A 21,697-nucleotide genomic window follows, 5' to 3' on the forward strand; every position below is an offset into this window, starting at 1 on the left:
CCAGGCCTTCCTTAAATTCCTATTCCTTCCTGTTAAAAAGCAAATGTCCAGGCCCTAAGCAGTTCCCCCAATATCTACTCCACACTCTCTTGCACCGAAAAGCTAACGAGAACAAGAGCCAAAGACCAGAAACACCTGCTTACATAATAATGATAAAAGTATTTGTTAGCGCTAGCTATATGCCAAGCACTGAACTAAGTGCTGGGATACGTTCAAGATAATCAGGTCAGACACGGTCCCTACCTCATCCTGGGCTCACACTCTAAGTAGGAAGGAAAACTGGTATTGAATTCCCATTTTACAGATTACAGAGGCACAGAAAAGTGAAGTGACTTGCCCAAGATCAAACAGCAGGCAAGCGGCAGGACTGGAATTAGAACCCAGGTCCTCAGACTCCAAGGCCCATTCTCCTTCTCCTGGGCCATTTGCTTCTGCAGATTCGGACCCCAATATCCCTACTCATACCATCATCAAGAGCATTTATTGAGCGCTTACTGTGTGCAGAGCATATTACACAATTCACTCACTAATTTAAATAACGACTTTCCTTCTTCCTATCTCTAACTTACTTTAGTGTCTGTCTCTCCAGCCAGACTGTAAAACTCCTCAAGGACAGGGATCGTGTCTTCTAGCATACTCTCCCAATGCCTTAGTACCATACTTCACACAGTAGGCGTTCCCTGACTACTGTTGATCAATTGACTGACTAAATCCAGGAGCATCTCTTTACCAAACCAGGGCAAAATCATTCAGCATTGTCATTCTCAGTACCAGACCCACTCCAGCTTCGGGCCAAGAATCCCTCCCGGCTCCCTACAATCCCTAGGAACTCAAATTAAATAAAATATTTCAGAAGCGTGTCCCTAAGTTGGGCAAGAGAGGCGGGAATATGAAGCCTAACACTTGGAAAATTACAAAGATACATACACATACGTCCTATTCAAATTATTTTGTTAGTACACATTTTCATTTCTATTTCATCAAGCAATTACATCATTTTATCATTGTTCTAATCTACTTTTTTTAAACGTTGTTCTTTTTGGATCTGGGGAAGATAGTGGTGCACTTAACGACAGTTCATATGGAAAACATTTTGTTTGTTTAGTGCTCTTTTGCTTAGCACTCTTAATTGACTCCAGGAAAACTGGGTTAACTGGGTTTAGCAGTCATCAGGCCCCTCCGGGAGGTCGGACGGGAAGGCGTTACCCCAAAGTCGGCCCAATCGTTCCCCTGGTATTTTTAGCTTGCAGACTGGCATTTTGGCATCTCTGGAAGAAACTAATTGACTCTCCATAGTAAACAGTGATCTGTGCCTTTCAGGTCTCCTCCAGCACAGCATCTGCTCATTAAAGCGGTGTTGGCCTGCTGAGGGGGAGGGAAGAACAGCCCCACACCCAGCAAGGGGCACCACAGGGAAACACCAGACCCAGTAGTCCTCCTTCTCCCGCTGCCAGTTCCACCTCTTTGGGGGTAGGGGGTGGCCAACCAATCGATCAATCGTATTTATTGAGCGCTTACTGTTTGCAGAGTTCCATACTAAGAGCTTGGGACAGTACCAAACAATCCGGAGACATTCCCTGCCCTCACTGAGCTTACAGTCTAGAGGGGGAAGACAGCCACGGGACAATGTCATCTTTGATAATCGTGCTCTTTCTCAAGCGCTCGCTAGGTGCCAAGCTCTGTACCAAGTGCCGGGGTAGACCCAAGATAAGCAGGGAGCACTCAGAATCCTGGGGAATGGATGCCGGGGGGAGACGTGTGGATGCGTTTGTGTTCCTATCCCAGAGCACTGGCCGTGATGGATTGAATCCCCATTTTACAGATTACGGAGGCACAGAGAAGTGAAGTGACTTGCCCAAGATCAAACAGCAGGCAAGCAGCAGGACTGGAATTAGAACCCAGGTCCTCAGACTCAGAGGTCCCTTCTCCTTCTCCTAGGACATTTGCCATTTTCACAGAAGTGAAATCTGTCAGCTTTCAGTCAATGGTATCTATTTTTGTTACGGTATCTGTTAAGTGCTTACAATGGGCCAGACACTGTAGCACGCGCTAGGGTGGATTCGGGATAATCAACACAGACACAGTCCCACATGGGGCTCCCAGCTTTAATCACCATTTTACAGATGAGGTAACTGAGGCCCAGAGAAGTGAAGTGACTTACCCATGATCACCCAGCAGAGAAGTGGCGGAGCGGGTATTAGAACCCAGGTCCTGCGACTCCCAGGTCCGTGCTCTTTTCACTAGGCCACGGCTGCTGCTGTGTATGGAGCACAGAACTACACTCTTGGGAAGCTAGAGTTAGCAGGCATGACCCCTGCCCAGGAAGACTGTGGATTTCTAGGGCCTTTTTTTATAAATCTGATCAGCAGCTACTCAGAGAGGTTCCTGTTCCAATATCCAATTAAATGAAGAAAGCATTAGCCAGTATCGAGTTATATCTGCCGTGTGACCTTGGGCAAGTCACGTCACTTCTCTGTGCCTCAGTTACCTCATCTGTAAAATGGGGATTGAGACTGTGAGCCCTATATGGGACAGATCTGTGTCCTACCTGATTTGCTTGTATCCTCCCCAGCGCTCAGTATAGCACTCAGCACATGGTAAGCGCTTACAAATACCACAATTAGTAGCTGTATTAATAACTGGCAATCGTTAACAGACCAAGGGTCAGATAACTGAAATCCCCACACCTTATTTTAAGCATTGATTTCTACCTCCTTCCCCTCTCGGCTTTTGTGCGTATCGCTCCCTTCCCTAAGCTGCCTGGTGATCAGAGGGGATGATCAGCAGTGGCCTGGCCAGAGGAAGAGGGATTGTCTCTATCTGTCTCTATCTTTGCATCACTTTGCAAATAGTGATGCAAAGGACCTAAACAATCCGCCAACTAGATTGGGAGCCTCTGAATTGAGAATTGACACTGTGAAAATGTTACACCAGACCACAGCTCTCCCAAGGGCCTACCTCAATAATAATTATAGTATTTGTTAAGCGCTTATTATGTGCCAAGCACTGTTTTAAGCACTAGGGTAGATACAGGGTAATCAGGTTGTCCCAAGTGGGGCTCACAGTCCCACGTGGGGCTCACAGTCTTAATCCCCATTTTACAGATGAGGTAACTGAGGCACAGAGAAGTGAAGTGACTTGCCCAAGGTCACACGGCTGATAAATGGTGGAGCTGGAATTAGAACCCATGACCTCTGACTCCCAAGCCTGGCTCTTTCCACTAAGCCACGCTGCTTTCAATCAATCAATTAATCAATGGTATTTATTGAGCACTTCCTATGTGCAACACTGTATTAAGCTCTTGGGAGAGCACAATATGACAGAATTAGCCGACATTCCCAGAGTCTCAGCCGAAATTCCCAATACGTCAAGTCACATCAACTTAATGGTCACCTCTGGGGCTCACTTATTTACGCTCATCCTCATCACTTCTGCCTAGATGAATATTGAAATATTTATTCAGCTATTCCATCCTGACATACTCAAGCTACTACCTCCTCTTCCTCTGGCTCCCACTCTTTGTAAATAATTTAAATCTGCCTATCATCCTCCTCCTTTAGGTTGTCGGCCCCTTGGGATTGTGTCTTTTGCTCCTGGTGTACTCTTCCAAGCGCTTAGTACGGAGCTCTGCACGCAGAAAGCACTCAATAAATACCACCGATGATTATTCCGGATACGACTACTGACCTATCTCCCGGAAGATGATAATTCCGCATCCAAGTAGAGGGGCGTGAGCTGCTTGAGTGCCATAATGCCAATGGGCAGGAGTTTCTGCTTGACACAGACAGGAATGAAGGCACCCAACAGAGGATTTGGAGGAGCGGGGAGACGCGTACAGAATGACGTTTTAGGGCAACGATCCGAGCAGCGGTGTGAAGTTGGGGCCTGAATTGGGGTTCCCTGGGACCTGGTACCCCTGAGGCAGCAGTGAGCCCCACTGTGGGGCTCTCAGAGGGCCCCAGTCAGGAGGTCGGGCATGTCCACATCCTAGACGGTGTGCGGCAGACCTCTCTGGCGGGATGCCTGGCTGGGGAAGGGCAAAACTACCCCAGGGGACTAACGGCTCCTCCCTCCCAGGCAGAGATAATGCGGAACGTCCTTTGAGCACCTTTGAGAACGATGCTAAATAAATGACGAGCTTATTATACGCCGAAAGGAAGCCCTGGGGAACTCTCCTGTAAAATCCATAGCTCTGAATTTCCTCATGGAACACCACAAATCTCATCTAAAGGCTCCACTTATGCAACTGCGTTGCAGGCAGCCTACCGACACGACTGTGTTGCAGGCAGCCAACTGACACAACTGTGTTGCGTGCAGTTTCTCAACGGCAAAGGCTAAAATCCTATGGGTGCAATACAGAAACCCTGGCAACAGTGTGAACAGAAAGGCCAAATGAACAGAGCAGGGGCCTGGGACTCGAAGGACCTGGGTTCCAATCCCGACTTTGCCATTTGACTGGTATGTGACCTTAGGAAAGTCACTTAACTTCCCTGTGCTTCGGTTACCTCATCTGTAAAACAGGGATTAAGACTGAGCCCCACGTGGGACATGGACTGTTTCCAACCTGATGATCTTGAAACTACCCCAGTGTTTAGTATAGTGCCTGGTAAGTGCTTAACAAATACCACTGGGAAAAAAAAAATCAGTGAGTCAATCATAGTTACTGAGCGCATACTGTGTGCAGAGCACTGTACTAATCCCTCGGGAGAATACAATATAACAATAAACAGACACATTCCCTGCCCACAACGAGCTGGCCTTGAATAGATCTCAAGTGGGTTTCCTCCTCCCGTGGGCACCAGAAGAGGCTGGGATGAGTACTCAGAGCTGGGCTAGGGGCAAGTAAAGGCAGTCTTTCATCAGGAAGTCCAGGTAGCCTCACTCCCTTTCATCCTCCCTCCACCCACAGCAGCGTATTACGGGATCACATAGACAGGACCTTGGTTTTTTTGAAATAAATCTAATTTTTATAACAGCAACAATAACAAAAAAATCTATCCAGGTACCCGGAAGGATGTAAAACCCAACGACGCCGCAATAGCCACAGGCTGACTCCGAGGGTTTTTTCAGGGAAAGACAGATGGACAGATTCTCGCGGATGAGACAATTTACCCCACTGTACACATAGGGTGTCATCAACATATAGACATTTGTTAATAGAACAGGCCCAACTGCCAGGATGCACACTTTCAGAGCAAGTTTCACGAAGCCCCAGCTCAGAGTAAGTACTGAATCAGCGGCTGGCAGAAGTTAACTGTTGTTGTAGTTTTCTTCTTCGTAGCCAATAGAAGGACAGCAAATTTGGCTCGTCTCAAGAAGCTGCTTTCCAACGAGTCTCCCTTCTCCTACCACGGAGCAGATTGGATTCACTACCGTTCCCCTTCCTGGGGGGGAACAGATAGTGCAGAGTGGCCAATTTAAGAGAGGTCCCATTTGGTACTTTAGTTTAAAGCATTCATAATCCAAGCTCCTCGTCTATCTTCCTCCAGGAGGCCACAGGTAAAAAAAATAATAATAATAATAAAAGAAAGAAAAGGAAATCAGCCTTCTCTAGCACGGGCCTGATAGAACCGCATGACGACTCCTTGCAAGACTGATGATTCTCGCTCCTACTGTCGATGGACTGGTTGGAATAACTGGAAAACGTTTCCAAATAGTTTCCAACTCCCAGGGCTGGCCCGGAGTCCTTCAAGGGATGCTGTAGTTCTTCACCCCAGGCTCTCCCCTCCCCAGTAATAATAATGATGGTATTTGTTAAGCACTTACTATGTGCAAAGCAGTGTTCTAAGCCCTGGGGGGGCTACAAGGTGATCAGGTTGTCCCACAGGGGTCTCACAGTCTTAATCCCCATTTTACAGATGAGGTAACTGAAGCCCAGAGAAGATAAGTGACTTGCCCAAAGTCACACAGCTGACAAGTGTCAGAGCCGGGATTCAAACCCATGACCTCTGACTCCCAAGCCCGGGCTCTTTCCACTGAGCCATGCTGCTTCTCGTGATTTCCACCTACCCATCGCTGCAGGGATTGAGAGCAGGCACTGCCCCACACCTAAGGCTGCTGGGTCCAAATTCCCTCCTCCCTCTCTGCCAGTCCCTCAACCCTGGGTTCGGGGTTCAATCCACCTGGAGGATTCAACCCGGCGGCTCCAGCCAGCCAGCCCAGTGGTTTCCAAACTGAGCCCCCCTTTTTCTCTGCTCCTCCTCCCTTCCCCACGGCCCCATCTCCTTCCCTCTGCTCTACCCCTCTCCCCGCCCCACAGCACTTGCGTATATATGTACACTTTTATTATTCTATTTTCTTAATGATGTGTATATATCTGTAATAATGTTGGCATTTGTTAAGCGCTTACTATGTGCAGAGCACTGTTCTAAGCGCTGGGGTAGATAGAGGGTAATCAGGTTGTCCCACGTGGGGGTCACAGTCTTAATCCTCATTTTACAGATGAGGTAATTGAGGCCCAGAGAAGTGAAGTGACTTGCCCACAGTCACACAGCTGACAAGTGGCAGACCCGGGATTCGAACCCATGACCTCTGACTCCCAAGCCCGGGCTCTTTCCAGTCTTTATATTGTTGCTATTGATGCCTGTCTACTTGTTTTGTTGTCTGTCTCCTCTCTCCTATACCGAGAGCCCGCTGTTGGGTAGGGATTGTCTCTGTTGCCGAATTGTACTTTTAGTGCTTAGTACAGTGCTCTGCACACAATAAGTGCTCAATAAATATGAATGAACGAATGAATGAGGTTCTTCTCCCAGCCAGGTTCAAACCATCCACAGAGAGGGGAGCCCCCAGTAATAAAGCTCCTTACTAGACTGTAAGAGCCTCAAGGGCTGGGATCATGACCTGCAACTCTATTGTACCCTTCCAAGCTCTTAGTACAGCACTCTGCATGCAGTAAGCGCTCAGTAGATACCAGTCAATGGTATTTATTAAGTGCTTACTACGTGCAGAACACTATACCATGCTCTTGGGAGAGTACATCGTAGCAGGATTAGGAGACAGGTTCCCTGCCCGTAACAAGTTGACAGTCTAGAGGGGGAGAGGGACATTAATGTGAATAAGTAATTTATAATATATAATTTAAAGGTATGTACGTAAGTGCTGTGGGGTGAATATCAATTCTCCCGAGGTCACAGATCAAATGCAATACCACTAATCGATAATGAAGAGCTACACTGGATGCAAACAGTCTGTTGCTTTATTTATTACTATTGATTTATTTATTTAAAAAGGGAATTCTCCCCTCGAGTACTCCTAGAACTTCCCTCATCTTCTCTCCCTACCCCTTCTAAGTCGGTGAGAGACTGAGTTGCTCTCAGACCCTCTCTCTGTTATGTGGCTCTCTTTCTCTGCTGGCCCTCGGTTTCCTATCTCTTAACACGGACATGGGGGCTGCATCGTTTCTCGAGTCCCTGTGACAGCAGATGCCTTAGGATTCTGAGTCAACAACTGGGAGCTGCTCTCGTGGAAAATTCATGGGACACTCTCCTACCGACTAGAGAATCAGTTTCCAGCAAACACCGTGAACTGGAGAGGGGAGATACTGGAGGCAGAGAGAGACCATTGAGGATGCTGCTTCAGTCGTTTATCTGGCTATTTCGAGCACCCAAGTCAGAGTGTGAGGTTATTTGGATGGAGAGCAAGGGGTGGATGGATCCAAGAAATGTTATAAGGGAAAAACTGACCACGTGGATGCAATCTCTAATTACGGAGACCCTGAACGGAAATGATGTAAGGTCTTTCCCCAGCAAAGAACCAATCAATCATATTTATTGAGGTTTTACTGTGTGCAGAACACTCTACTATACTTTACAGACATATTCCCTGTCCTCAACAGAATGATGGAGTTGAGGAACCCAGAAGGCACCCACCGACCAACTACGTCTGACTTACCACCCCTCCAGGCTCCCAAAATGAACTACCTCATACCTCACCCCAGTGGGAGAGAATGAAACAGGTGAAGGTTTCTGACCCAGAAACCGCCCAGGGAATCTCAGGGAGGAAACCTGAAAATATCATGGCTTAACAGAAGAGGCAAATACTACAGAGGTTACCGCGGCAGCTGAGCTGGCGACCACCAGCTCATTTAAGGCCCTCGGGCCCAAAAGCACCAGCATTATGCTGATGTCACTTGGGCCATCAGTGGACGCTGAATATAAAATGAGTCATTCCACACGTTCAATTCAATCAAATGATCGTGTGCGCTTCGAAACGGGTTGCGCCGGTACCCGCCTACTCACTTGTTGCGGTCACTGCCTTAGAGGGAACAAAACGGGCAGGGGCGAGAGCGTGTGAGCGGCACCGAATGAACCATTAGCACTATGATCGATTCCTTTGCCCAGGTTCGGCCGTGTGTGGAAAAAGAAGCCAGATGGTAAGTCCCCAGGATCCCTCCGCAGGAAAGATGCTGGGATAGGCGTCTGGATGGGAGGCGCTCCTGGAGAAAGCTGTGAATTGGTCCCCGGCAAAGTTGATCATAGCTGAAGGGGAAGAGAGGAAAAATACAGTAGAAAGGTGTGATGGAAAGAGCATGTGCTTGGGAACCAGAGGACCGCAGTCTTAGTCCCAGCTCCGCCACTGACCAGCTGGGTGACCTCAGACAAGTCACTTAACCTCCCGGGGCCTATGGCTTCCTCAACTATAAAATGGAAATAAAGCTACCTGCCTCTCCCCACCTCACAGGGATATTGTCAGGACAAAAAGGAGAACAGGAAAGTGGCTTTGGAAAATAAATATGATAATCATTCTATAGTCAAAGAGGAACGTGCCTCTGGAGATAGATCTATCATATATATAAGATGAATCTGAAAGTTAAATTGGAAAACAGCACTAGGCCTTCATCTCACTTTACGTGCTAGAAAACACATTAGCACAGTAAAGAACTAGCTTGATGTACGCATACAAGTTAAAATGGAATGTCTAACTAAACAATGGCATTTTCAGTCACATCCAACACGCGTGGATGGAGAAGATCTCTGCCAGAAACAGCGTCTTCAAACATGCAGGGCAGGACTTCAAAGAAATGCATATATTTAGCCAGTATACATAGTGTAAATCGCTAGTGATGCAGAGACCACACACTCTCTTATCTCTTTCCAACCATTAGTATTTATTGAGATCCTACCTTTAATTCTTTCTGGGCTACACTAGGTGCTTGGGAGTGAATGGAAGCAAAAGACAGATCTTTGCCCTCAAGGAGTTATAATCTACTGGGGAAGACAGGCAGATAATAATAATGATAATAATAACAGCAAATAACAGTATTTGTCAAGTGCCAAACAATATATTTAAGTGCTGGGGTAGACCCAAGATAATCAGGTCCCTCATCAGGACCACTGTCTAAGAAGAAGGGAGAACAGGTATTGAATCCCCATTTTACAAATAAGGAAACTGTGTCACCATGAAATTAAATGACTCACCCAAGGTCACATAGTAGGCAAGTGGCAAAGCTGGGATTAGAACCCAGGTCTGCTGACTTCCAGCCTTATGGTCTTTCCACTAGGTCAAGCTGCTTAGCAAGAGTATGTAAGATGAAAAGGATGACTAAATAGGTGAAAAATAATGTATGTAGATCAACATAATCCAGAAATTTATAAACTAATATACATATATATGCACATATATACACATACTAATATATATACATATATACGTCTATATGTGCACATACATATATATACTGATGTTGGATGTAAATTCATATACTATTTTCAGTTCTGGCTTATAGAGAAAGGCAGCTTAGTATGATTTGCACAGCCATGGACTGAGAATGCAAAAGTTTAAGTTCTGTCCCCAGTTTCCACTGCAAACTTGAAGCAAATCCCTTAATGTTTCTCAGCTTAAGTTTACCTACTGGCAAACCAAAAACAAACAGCCGTCGTTAAGTTTACCAGCATGCACAAGTGCCCTCATGCCCCGAAAGAACTAACCCACCTCTGGGAAGTTACCATTCCACACTCATCTTCGAATCATGGATTACAAAGGAAGGTAGTGATGCCCAAGTGGGAAAGAACATGGGTTCAAGTCTAAGTTCTGCTACTGGACTGTTGTGACCTCGGACAAGTGACAATCTTTCTGTGCCTCCAGTTTCCCATTTAAAAAGGGGTAAGACACCTCCTTTCCCTACCCTAGACTGTGATCCGCATCTAACGCCAACCTTCTCACTGTGCCTCGATCTCGCCTATCTGGCCGCCAACCCCCGGCCCACCTCCTGCCTCTGACCTGGATACGCCCTCCCACCTCAAATCTGACAAACATTCCCCCATCCCTTCAAAGACATGTTGAAGGTCCGTCTCCTCCAGGAGGCCTTCTCTGATTAAGCCCCCCCCCTTTAATGTCTGTCTCCCCGACTCTAAACTGTAAGCTTGTTGTGGGCCGGGAGCATGTCTGAATCCCGGCTTTGCCACCTGTCAGCTGTTTGACTGTGGGCAAGTCACTTAATTTATCTGTGCCTCAGTTACCTCATCTGTAAAATGGGGGTAAAGACTGTGAGCCCACATGGGACAACTTGATTACCTTGTATTTCCCCTAGCGCTTAGAACAGTGCTCTGCACATAATAAGCGCTTAACAAATACCAACATTATTATTATTGTTGTACTGTACTCTCCCAAGTGCTTCGTACAGCACTCTGCACACAGTAAGCACTCAATAAATACAGTTGAATGAATAAATGAATGAATGAATGAATGAATGAATGAATGAATGAATGGTGTCTGATCTGATTTTATCTTGTATTGATCCCAGGCCCCAGCATATAACAAGCACTTAAGAAATCCGATAATAAGGAGAGACAGTGTGGCCTAGTGCCACAAGCCCAAGAGTCAGAAGAACCCAGGTTCTAATCCCTGTCCGCCACTTGTCTGCTGGGTGACCTTGGGCAAGTCACTTAACTTTTCTACGCCTCAGTTACCCCGTCTGCCAAATGGGGACTAAAACTGTGAGCCCGGTGGAATACGGGTTAGGCCCAATCTGCTTAGCTTGTACCTACCCCGTGCTTTGTACGGGGCCCGATACGTAGCCAACGCTTAAGGAATACCATGAAGAAACTATTCGTCTAGTTCTCTAGAAGGCTGTTATGAACAAAATGGCGGGGAGCACGTCCTTTCACCTCCAAGCATCACCGAGTGGTGATCGGCCGCTATTTACGAGCGAGACGAGGGCCCGGCGGTGCGTTTTGCTGCTTCGGACTTCTCCCGGGGTCCTCCGGCCTCCTCTTTTTGTCCCAAGAGGGTCTGGGGCGGCCGGAGGGAACCAAGGCATGGGTCGCATCCCTTCCCCGTATCCACCAGAGGAGATCCTTGGTGTCCAGGTGACCAGGTGACAGTTCGGGTCCTCCGCTTCCGCTCCTCAACGTCTAAGCCGGAGGGCCCCGGGCCTACCGTCTGCGGCAAACACACGGGCAGGATCCCTGCTCCCGCCGACGGGGGCCAGTCATTCATTCAATAGTATTTATTGAGCGCTTACTATGTGCAGAGCACTGTACAAAGCACCTGGAATGGACAAGTCGGCAACAGATAGAGACAGTCCCTGCCCATCTAATCGGGGGAGACAGACAAAAACAACAGCAAGAAATAGAATCAAGGCCCAAAGGGGCATTCGAGAGCAGCGCTTAATAATGTTGGTATTTGTTAAGCGTTTACTATGTGCAGAGCACTGTTCTAAGCGCTGGGGTAGACACAGGGCAATAGACAACAGCGCTTGGCACCCAGTCAGCGCTTATTCGTTGGTTCATTCGACGGGAGAACACCGCTTCGCTTAGAACAGGGCTCCGCACATAGGAAGGGCTTAACAAATACTAACATTAGTAGTAATGGTAGTAGCGATTGAGCGCTAGGTGCAGAGCACTGGGCTAAGCGCTTGGAATGGGCAATGGGGCAACTGTTAGGACGATGCCCGCTTGGGAAATACCCCCGTTGTTGTTCTATATCGCGGGGGCAAATGTCGTCGGAGGCCAGGACCAGCTTGACACTGCCCCTCCTCTCCCCCCCTCCGGCCCCGGGGGTCTCTCTCTGTGTCTGTGTGTGTGTGTCTGTGTGTCCCAAAGCCCCCCAGGCCCCTCCCTCCCTGGCCAGGCCTCGATGGGCCCTCGGGGAAGGGGCGGGGGAGGCAGGACTGGCCGGTACTCACCGCCGTGGTCCCGGGCCCCGGCCTCCTGCGCCCGCCGGGCCTCCGGCCGAGGGGCAGCCAACAAAGGGCCGCCGCCGCCGCCCGCTGTCCCCGCCGTCCCCGCCAGGAGCCCCGCGGCCCCGATGGTTTCGCCCATGCTCAGTGCAGAGCCCGCCTGCGCTCACGTCAGCCCCGAGCGCCGCCGCCGCCCCGCCCACAGACTCTCAGCCGGGCCCTGCTTCCCCTCAACCAGGCCCGGCTCCCCTGTCTCCTGCCCGACCCCCCCTCAGTCCGGCCCTGCTCCCCTGTGCCCTGCCCGGCTCCCCCTCAGCCAGGCCTGACAATCCCTCAGCCCCACCCAACTCCCCTTTGCCCTGCCCAGCTCCCCCTCAGACAGGCCCAGCTCCCCTTTGCCCTGCCCGGCTGCTCCTCAGCCTGACCGGCTCCCCTGTGCCCTGCCCGGCTCCCCCTCAGCCAGGCCTGACTATCCCTCAGCCCCACCCAACTCCCCTTTGCCCAGCTCCCCTTCAGCCAGGCCCAGCTCCCCTGTGCCCTGCCCGGCTGCCCCTTAGCCCGGCCCGGCTCCCCATCAGTCAGGCCCGGCTCCCCTGTGTCCTGCCCGGCTTCCCCTGTGCCCTGCCCGGCTCCCCCTCAGCCCAGCCCGGCTCCCCCTCAGACAGGCCTGACAATCCCTTAGCCCCACCCAGCTCCCCTTTGCCCTGCCCAGCTTCTCCTCAGCCCAGCCTGGCTCCCCCTCAGCAAGGCCCAGCTCCCCTGTGCCCTGCCCGGCTGCCCCTTAGCCCGCCCCGGCTCCCCCTCAGTCAGGTCCGGCTCCCCTGTGCCCTGCCCGGCTTCCCCTCAGTCAGGCCCTGCCTGGCTCCCCTTCAGTCAGGCCCGGCTCCCCCTGTGCCTTGCCCGGCTTCCCCTGTGCCCTGCCCGGCTCCCCCTCAGCCTGGCCTGACAATCCCTTAGCCCCACCCGGCTCCCCTTTGCCCTGCCTGGCTTCCCCTCAGCCCAGCCTGGCTCCCCCTCGCCCTGCCCGGCTCCCCTTCAGGCACGCCCGGCTCCCCCTTAGCCCAACCTGGCTCCCCTCAGCCAGGCTTGACAATCCCTCAGCCCCACCCAACTTCCCTTTGCCCTGTCCGGCTCCCCCTCAGCCCCTCCTGGCTCTCTCTCAGCCAGGCCCGGCTCGGCTTCCCCTCAGCCCGGCCTGGCTCCCCCTCAGTCAGGCCCGGCTCCCCTATACCCTACCCGGCTCCCCCTTAGCCCGGCCCGGCTCCCCCTCATCCTTTGCCCAGCAGCCCCTCAGCCCAGCCAGGCAACCCCTCAGCCCAGCCAGGCATGTCTCATTTCATTCCTATCTGGCTCCGCATCAGCCCAGCCTGGCAACCCTTCAGCCCGGCCTGGCACCCCCTCAGCCTGGCCCAGCAGCCCCTCCAGCGTGGCCCGACACCCCCTCAGCTTGGCCCAGCTCCCCCTCAGCCCAGCCCTGCTCCCCGTCATCCCTGCGCAGCTCCCCTCGGCACAGCTCCTCAGCCCCTCAGGCAGGCCCGGCTCCCCCTGGGCCCTCGCCCTGGCCCAGCTCCCCTCGGCCCAGCTCCGCAGCCCCTCAGCCAGGCCCTGCTCCCCCTCTTCCAGGCCTGGCTCCCCTCAGTGGGGCAGGGGTAACCTTAGGCCTCCAGGTCCCATACCAGCCGGCCAGCAAGAGTCTGGCCTTTGCTGATTGATTAATAATTGATGGATTGATTGATCCACCCCCAAACCACGCACAAGGTTTGCTGCAGGGTCGACGGAGTCTTTGGACCAGAGCGAGGGATGGAGGGGAAAACCCAATAAAGTTATTGTGCAGGTGGGAGTGCAGGTGCATGGGTTGACCCTATCACTAGCAGGGGTGACAGTGGTGATTGCAGGGGAGGGTCAGTCTGACCGCCCCGTCCCCCTAAGAGTTCCCCTGCAGAAGCCCCTCTGCCAAAGGTAGCACATTAATAGCTCGCTACTGACAGTGGTCTCTTACCAGGACACGGGAGGGCCACTTGCCTGCGAAAGGGCATCATTAGGTAAGAATGACTTACCAAAGCAATTTCAAGAAGAAATTAAGATCGCTTTTGCTAGCTTCAAGGGCTGCAAGTGCCGGGAGTCACTGAGCCATAGTTCTAGGCTCAGCTCTCACCGACCTCTGTGCAGGATCTTGTAATGTTACTTAACTACACTATGCCTCAGTTCTCCCGTCTTTAAAATTGGGATGATAATCGTATTGTTCAGTACGTCTTTCCCCACTCCTCAAGAACCTCCAGCGGTAGCCCATTTACCTCCACATCAAACAAAAACTCCTCACTATTGTCTTTCCCCTTCCTACCTCACCTCACTATTCTCTTACTACAATGCAGCCCGCATACTTCGATCTCCTAATGTCATCCTTCTCACTGTACCTCAATTGCATCTATCTTGCTAATGACCGATATCCTGCTTCTGGCCTGTAATACGCACCCTCCTCAAATCTGACTCTCCCCCAGCCTTCAAAGTCTTTTTGAAGACACATCTCTTCCACGAAGTTTTCGGTAACTAAGCCCTTCTTTCCTCTTCTCCCAGGCCCTTCTGAGTCATCCTGACTTGCTCTTTTTATTCATCCCCCTCCCAGCCCCATAGCACTTATGTACATATCTGTAATTTATTTATTTCCATTAATGTCTGTCTCCTTTCTAGACTGTAAGCTTCATGTGGGCAGGGAATATCTGTTATATTTTACTCTCCCAACTGCTTAGTACAGTGTTCTGCATACAGTAGGCGCTCAGTAAATACAGTTGAATGAATTTCTGCTTCCCCCATCTCACTTCAGAGAAGATAAAATTAGATAGTTGATGTGAAAGCACTTTTGAAAAATAGAAGTGTTAGATAAATAGCAAGACATCATAATAGAATAAGCTTTCCGGTCATGTAGCCCATTTTCCAGGCATCCCCAAATACCTTTCAGACATCCCCAAATGGTAACATTTTCCAGTTGGGAAAGACCTCGGAGGAGCAACACAGAGGATCCAGATCACATCAGTAAGTTTGGCAGATCCTTGGCATTGTTCAGTGCAGCTGGGTTGCCTGACCACTTAAATCCCTTTTCTTTGACTCCAGTCTCCCCTTATATTATTTAAAAGAGCGTAAAAAAATATGTTTTTAATTCAGCAAACATTTCAGAGGTTTTCCTATTTTACCCCTGTATGGTCAGACTCCATGGGAAACCTTTGGACTAGCACAGTCAAGGCCGACCCCCGCTCCAATCTGCCTTGTTAATTGCACAGCGCCGGCGTAGCACCAATCCCGGGTGGAAGACGGACCCTTCGGAGGAAGGAGGCCCCATGGCAGCAACAAGACCATATGGTGAATGGCCACCAAGGACATACCGCCTCGTGAATCTTGGGGGCCCCAGAGATATCTGGAAGGGAGCATCGAGCCAGGTGGCCGATGCCTCCCACCCCCCTACAGGGCCCCCTTTGTTCTTGGCACACCAGAGGGGATAAGGCAGGGCATGCTGGGGGGGGGAGGGTGCGGTGTGATCTCTCCAAGTCCGCCGGCCGGCTTCTGTGGATAAGCCCCTGCCACGTTCACTAAATAAACCGTCAACCTGGACTTATCCTCCTTTCTTCGGTATTCCGTTATAATCGATATGTGGGGGACAGGTAGTCTACGCAGGCTCCGGTCCCTCCCGGTACACCCCTATAAATTGTAAACACACTGTGGGCAGGGATCATGTCTACCTGCTGTGTTATACTCTCCCAAGCACTTAGTACAGCGCTTGGCACACGGGAAGCAGTCGATACATACCATTGATTGATTGATTGCTCACTGATTGCCTGATTAACTTGAATCTACCCCAGTAATCGGCACAGAGTATGTGCCTAACAAATGCCATTAAAAAAAAAGATTTTACTTGGGACTAGGGTCGGTTTCAGAGTCTAAAGGCAGCCGGATTTGGGTGCTCAACACTATTGGAGATAGCTTAGGTGAAAAGATCCCATGGGTATTAGGAAAAATATTTTTGTTCATGTAAAATATTAGAGGACTGTATTCAAAGGAAAACCTCACCGAGACAGCAAAGCACATCTTACTTGAGTAGGGGCATGGAGTGATGGGTTGGTAGTGGGAACCCAAACAAGGTTCACTAAATGCAACTGTGATCTACCCACTGATTTTTCCCTGGCTCGCCCATACCAACTCTGAGTCCAGGGCAAGTTTACCACTCTGAGAAAGTCACTCTGAATGAGGTGCCAGGCTGAGGTGCAGGTCCTAGAGGATAAGTGGAGAAGATCTGTGGAAAGCTAACATCCCCTAAGATGTCTACATGGGAGGATTACTGTGAGCCTTAGAGGCCAGGGACCAAGTCTAATTCTTATCCTTGTAGTTTTTTCCAGCTTTTAGTTTGCAGTAGATGCTTAAAAGGTCCTAGTGAATGAATGAATGAAAGAAATGCCCTGTAATTTATAAACAGCCACCCGATATTCGTTCATTCAGTCATATTTATTGAGCACTTACTGTGTGCAGAGCACTGTACTAAGCACTTGGAAAGTACAATTGGGCAACAAAGAGAGACAATCCCTGCCTACAACGGCCTCACAGTCTAGAAGGGGGGAGACACGCATCAAAACAAGTGGACAGGCATGAATATTAATAGTCACAAAGCCAGCCTCTTCCTTGCCTAAATTACTGAGGACAAGAGTTGAAGCAGCATGGCTCAGTGGAAAGAGCCCGGGCTTGGGAGTCAGAGGTCATGGGTTTGAATCCAGGCTCGGTCACTGTCAGCTGTGTGACTGTGGGCAAGTCACTTCACTTCTCTGGGCCTCAGTTACCTCATTTGTAAAATGGGGATTAATACTGTGAGCCTTACGTGGGATAACCTGATGACCCTGTATCTACCCCAGCGCTTAGAACAGTGCTCTCTGCACATAGTAAGCGCTTAACAAATACTAACATAGTAGCCTTCCTATGCTGAATCCTTTTAATAATCATGGTGGTGGTATTAAGGTCATACTATATGCCAAACACTGAACTAATTGCTGGGGTAAATACAAGATAATCAACTGGGACACAGTCCCTGCCCCACATGGGATTAACAGTCTAAGTAGGTGGGAAGGGAGCTATCCAATGCCCCATTTTTCAGATGAGGAAACTGAGTCAATGAGAAGTTAAATGACTCACAGAAGGTCACATGGCATGCAAGTGAAAGAGCTGTAATTAGAACCCAGGTCCACTAGACCACACAGCTTCCCTTTTCTACCCTCCCCATTGGAGCAAATGCTGCTGCTGGATTTTTCACCATGCAGAAATCTTCTCTGTGCTATAATATTTGTGGTATTAAGCACTTACTATGTGCCAAGCACTGTTCTAAGTGCTGGGGTAGATACAAGATAATCAGGTCCCACATGGGGCTCACACTCTAAGTAGGAGGGAGAACAGGGATTGACTCTCCATTTTGCAGATGAGGGAACTGAGGCACAGTGAAGTTAAGTGACCCTCCCAGGGTCACACAGCAGACATGTGGTGGAACTGGGATTAGAACTCAAGACCTCTGACTCCCAGACTCTGCTCTTTCCATTAGGCCATGCTGCTTCCACAGAGCCAGTTCACTTGGGCAGTGGTGATGCCGTGTGAACATATATTCATTCAGTCATATTTATTGAGTGCTTACTGTGCAGAGCACTGTACTAAGCACTCGGGAAAGTACAATATAACCCTTAAGAAATAAACTGAGTCATTCTCCACCTCCCAGCCCCCAACCCTGCTTGAAACTCATTCTCTGACCATTTTTCCCACTTCCCGGAGTCAGCGGATTCCGTTGTTTCCCCTCTCCAGGTGGCATTCAATGATTTAAAATTGGAAAGTGTGGTTCTATGTATAAGGGCTAATGAAGTTCTATTAATATTTGATCTCAGGAAACTGTAGTTCATCTCTCTTCTTTGAAGAAGAACTGATGAAAGGCTTTAACCTCTAGTGGGGACAGGAAAATGCAGTGAAGACTTTGTTAACCGAGGCTGTATCAACCCCACCTCCAAACAGTCAATCAATTGTATTTATTGAGCACTTACTGTGTGCAGAGCACTGTACTAAGCACTGGGGTGAGTACAATACCACAATAAACATGTATTCCCCGCCCACAATGAGCTTACAGTCTGATTGGAGGGGGAGACAGACATTTATGAGTAAATAAATTACAGATATATTGCCTCCAGCCAAGCTGCCTCCAGAAAACTGGTGGAGGATCGTGCCCACCTTCAAAGCTCACCTAAAAAGCTACTGTCTCCAAGAATCTCTTTCTAAATAACCCTATATTTTCCTGATCATGGCCCCAACTCCCTCATGTAAATTCCTCAGGGACAGAAACTGGGTCTTTCAACTTCTGTTTTACACCCCCAATTCCTTAGTACTGAGCACTATATTAAGTACTTGGGAGAGTACAGAAGAGGTTAAGCACAATCAAGGATGACACTTAAAATTACATACATTTTAGAAGAAAGATTGGGAAGTTGCATAAGTGAATAAATAAGAGAGTCTTTAAGGCAACTACATAAAAATTAGTTATGAATGTGAACTAGTGGAAACAGCAAGGGCCTGGTGGTCAGGGGACCTGGGTTCTAATTTTGGCTCTTTGACTTAGGCAGTCAATCGTATATTGAGCACTCTACTAATAGCTTGGGAAAGTACAGTATAACACAACCCACAAGGAGCTCAAGCCACTAAACTTCCTTGTGTCTTGTGTCTTGATCTCCTCATCTGTAAAATGGGGATTGAATACTGCTTCTCCCTCCTACTTAGACTGTGAGCCTCTGAGGGACAGGGACTGGAACTAATTCCCACCTGTGAATTATTTCCCGACACTTAGAACAATCAATGCTCTGCCCACTTTAAGCACTTAGTAAATACTACTATCTATATAGGTTAATGAACTCTCACATGAAAGCGAAGGGGTAGATAAGATAACCTCAAATCCTATAATTCTCTAAAAGTTACTGATTTGAATTGGGGATACAGAAATCATACAATTAGAAGGTTTATGATTTTTTTAATCTTTGTGCTTTATTTTCAATTTTCATTTTAAGATTCAGTTAGTCTTACTAAGTACTTACTCTGTGCAGGGCACTGTATTAAGTACTTCAGAGAATACAACACAATAATATGAAAGACATTCCCTTCCCACAATGACCTTAAGGTCTAGAGGGGCAGACAGCTATTAATATAAATAAATAAATAAATTACAGATATGCACATAAGTGCTGCGGGGCTGCGGATGGTGGGTAGTGAATTCATTCACTAGTATTTATTGAGCGCTTACTATGTGCAGAGCACTGTACTAAGCTCTTGGAATGTACAAATCGGCAACAGATAGAGACAGTCCCTGCCCAGTGATGGGCTTATAGTTTAATCATAATGTTGGAATTTATTAAGCGCTGTTCTAAGCGCTGGGGTAGATACAGGGTAATCAGGTTGTCCCACGGGAGGCTCATAGTTAATCCCCATTTTACAGACGAGGTAACTGAGGCACAGAGAAGTTAAGTGACTTGCCCACAGTCACATAGCTGACAAGTGGCAGATCCAGGATTCGAACCCATGACCTCTGACTTCCAAGCCCAGGATCTTTCCACTGAACCAAGGCAGGGCGACACAGAAGGGAGTGGAAGAAGAAGAAAGGAGGGTTTAATCAGGGAAGTCATCTTGGAGGGGATGTGCCTTCAATAAAACTTTGAATGGGGGAGGAGCGTAATTGTTTGTGGGCTATGAGGAGGGAGGGCATTCCAGGCCAGAGGCAGGAATTGGGCGACTGGCTGGCAGTGAGATAGATGAGATGGAGAAGTTTAGCAAGAAGACTGGCATTAGAGGAGCAAAGTATGTGGGCTAGGTTGTAATAGGAGAGTAGGGAAGTGAGATGGGGGAGGCAAGGTGATTGAGCGCTTGAAAGCCTATGATGAGGAGTTTCTATTTGATGTGTAAGTGGATGGGCAACCACTGAAGGTTCTTGAGGAGAGGGAAAACACGGCCTAAATTTTTTTTATGGAAAAGTGATCAGGGCAGCAGAGTGAAGTATGGACTGAGTGGGGAGAGAAAGGAGGCAGGGAGGTCAGCAAGGAGGCTGATACAGTAATCAGAAAGGATGGAAGGGGGATCAGGCCTGGAGAGTTGGATTTGTGAGGCTTAGAAATGAAATGGTAACTTAGAAATGATAACTAAAGTTATGTGAACAGATGAGATCACCAAGAGAGTGAGTATACAGGGAAAAGAACAAGCAACCCAGCAGAAAGCCTTACGGGATTTTCCTTTAATATTGCTGCTCCTTGATTCATTCATTCATTCAATCAGATTTATTGAGCACTTACTGGGTGCAGAGCACTGTACTAAGCACTTAGGAAAGTACAATGCAAAAACACACACATTCCCTGCCCACAACAAGCTTATAGTTTAGATAGGGGAGACAGACATCAAAACAAATAAGTTACAGATATATACATAAATGCTGTGGGGCTGGGATGGGGGAAGAGCAAATGGAGCAAGTTAGGGTGACTTAGAAGGGAGTGGGAAAAGAGGAAGGGGGTGGCTAGTCTGGGAAGACATCTTGGAGATGTGCCTTCAATAAGGCTTTGACCAGGGGGAGTAATTGTAGGATTTGAAGAGGCAGGGTGTTCCTGGCCAGAAGCAGGAAATGGGCCAAGGGTTGGTGGCGAGACAGGCGAGAGTGAGGCACTGTGAGAAGGTTAGAATTAAAGGAGTGAAGTGTGTGAGCTGGGTAATAGTAATAATTATGGTATTTGTTAAGCACTTACACGGTGCAAGGCACTGTACTAAGCACTGGGGTGGATATAAGCAAATCAAGTTGGACACAGGCCCTGTCCCACATGGGACTCAGTCTCAACCCCCATTTTACAGATGTGGTAACTGAGGCCCAGAGAAGTGAAGTGACTTGCCCAAGGTCACACAGCAGATAAGTGGCGGGCCGGGATTAGAACCCATGACCTGTGCTCTACCCACTACATCCCTGCCCTCAAGAAGTTTACAGTCCAGTGAAGGAGAGTGACAGACACAGGGCATTCACAAGTGGGAAAGGAAGGGAAAAAATATTTCTTTCTCCTCCCTTCCCATTTGTGAAATCCCATGCTGCTGCTGCTGCTTCGGCACAGGACATTTATAAATGGCAGAGGAGGAGAAAAACATTCTTACCCTAGATGACCTTATTTAATGAGGGTCCAGCAGATAATTTGTTTCTTTTCTTTTTTAAGTGCTCCTCATTCGCCCGGAGTAGTCACCATGATATAAACCGCCACAGGCCCCACCCTGCGCTTTCCATCATGGCAGGGCGAGGAAGAAAAGGCTGCATGATGGCCGGCTCCCCACCCTACCGATGTCAGAGCAAGTGCCCTGCAGCCCAGAAGATACACCGCAGCTGCCAGGCCTTCTCAACCTCTAGAAAATTGGCCTCGGGATCCTAGTGGCAGCCGCTTTGCAACCGTCAGACCCCGAACAGCCTCCCTTGCCTGGAAAGGGAGGGGTATGAAACTACTGCTTAAGCCACGTTATCCTGAAGCGACTGCTGTATTTATTCTAGTCCGTGTCCTCTTATGT

At 48.9% G+C, this 21,697-nt stretch overlaps 1 protein-coding gene across 6 annotated transcripts in view; it reads right to left on the minus strand.

Moving 5' to 3' along the window:
- PARP6 (poly(ADP-ribose) polymerase family member 6) overlaps positions 1 to 12,217 on the minus strand; it is a 43,984-nt gene extending 31,767 nt beyond the window's left edge. For all 6 annotated transcript variants that reach the window (XM_029066522.2, XM_029066520.2, XM_029066521.2 and 3 more), the window contains exons 1-2: positions 12,125 to 12,217; positions 8,238 to 8,477 (exon numbers count right to left, since the gene is read on the minus strand). The gene's annotated coding sequence lies outside the window, so the exon portion shown is untranslated. The remainder of the gene's footprint in view (positions 1 to 8,237; positions 8,478 to 12,124) is intronic.
- Positions 12,218 to 21,697: the final 9,480 nt, after the last annotated feature.

The sequence above is a fragment of the Ornithorhynchus anatinus genome, chromosome 5 (genome assembly GCF_004115215.2).
Source record: "Ornithorhynchus anatinus isolate Pmale09 chromosome 5, mOrnAna1.pri.v4, whole genome shotgun sequence".
NCBI lineage: Eukaryota > Metazoa > Chordata > Mammalia > Monotremata > Ornithorhynchidae > Ornithorhynchus > Ornithorhynchus anatinus.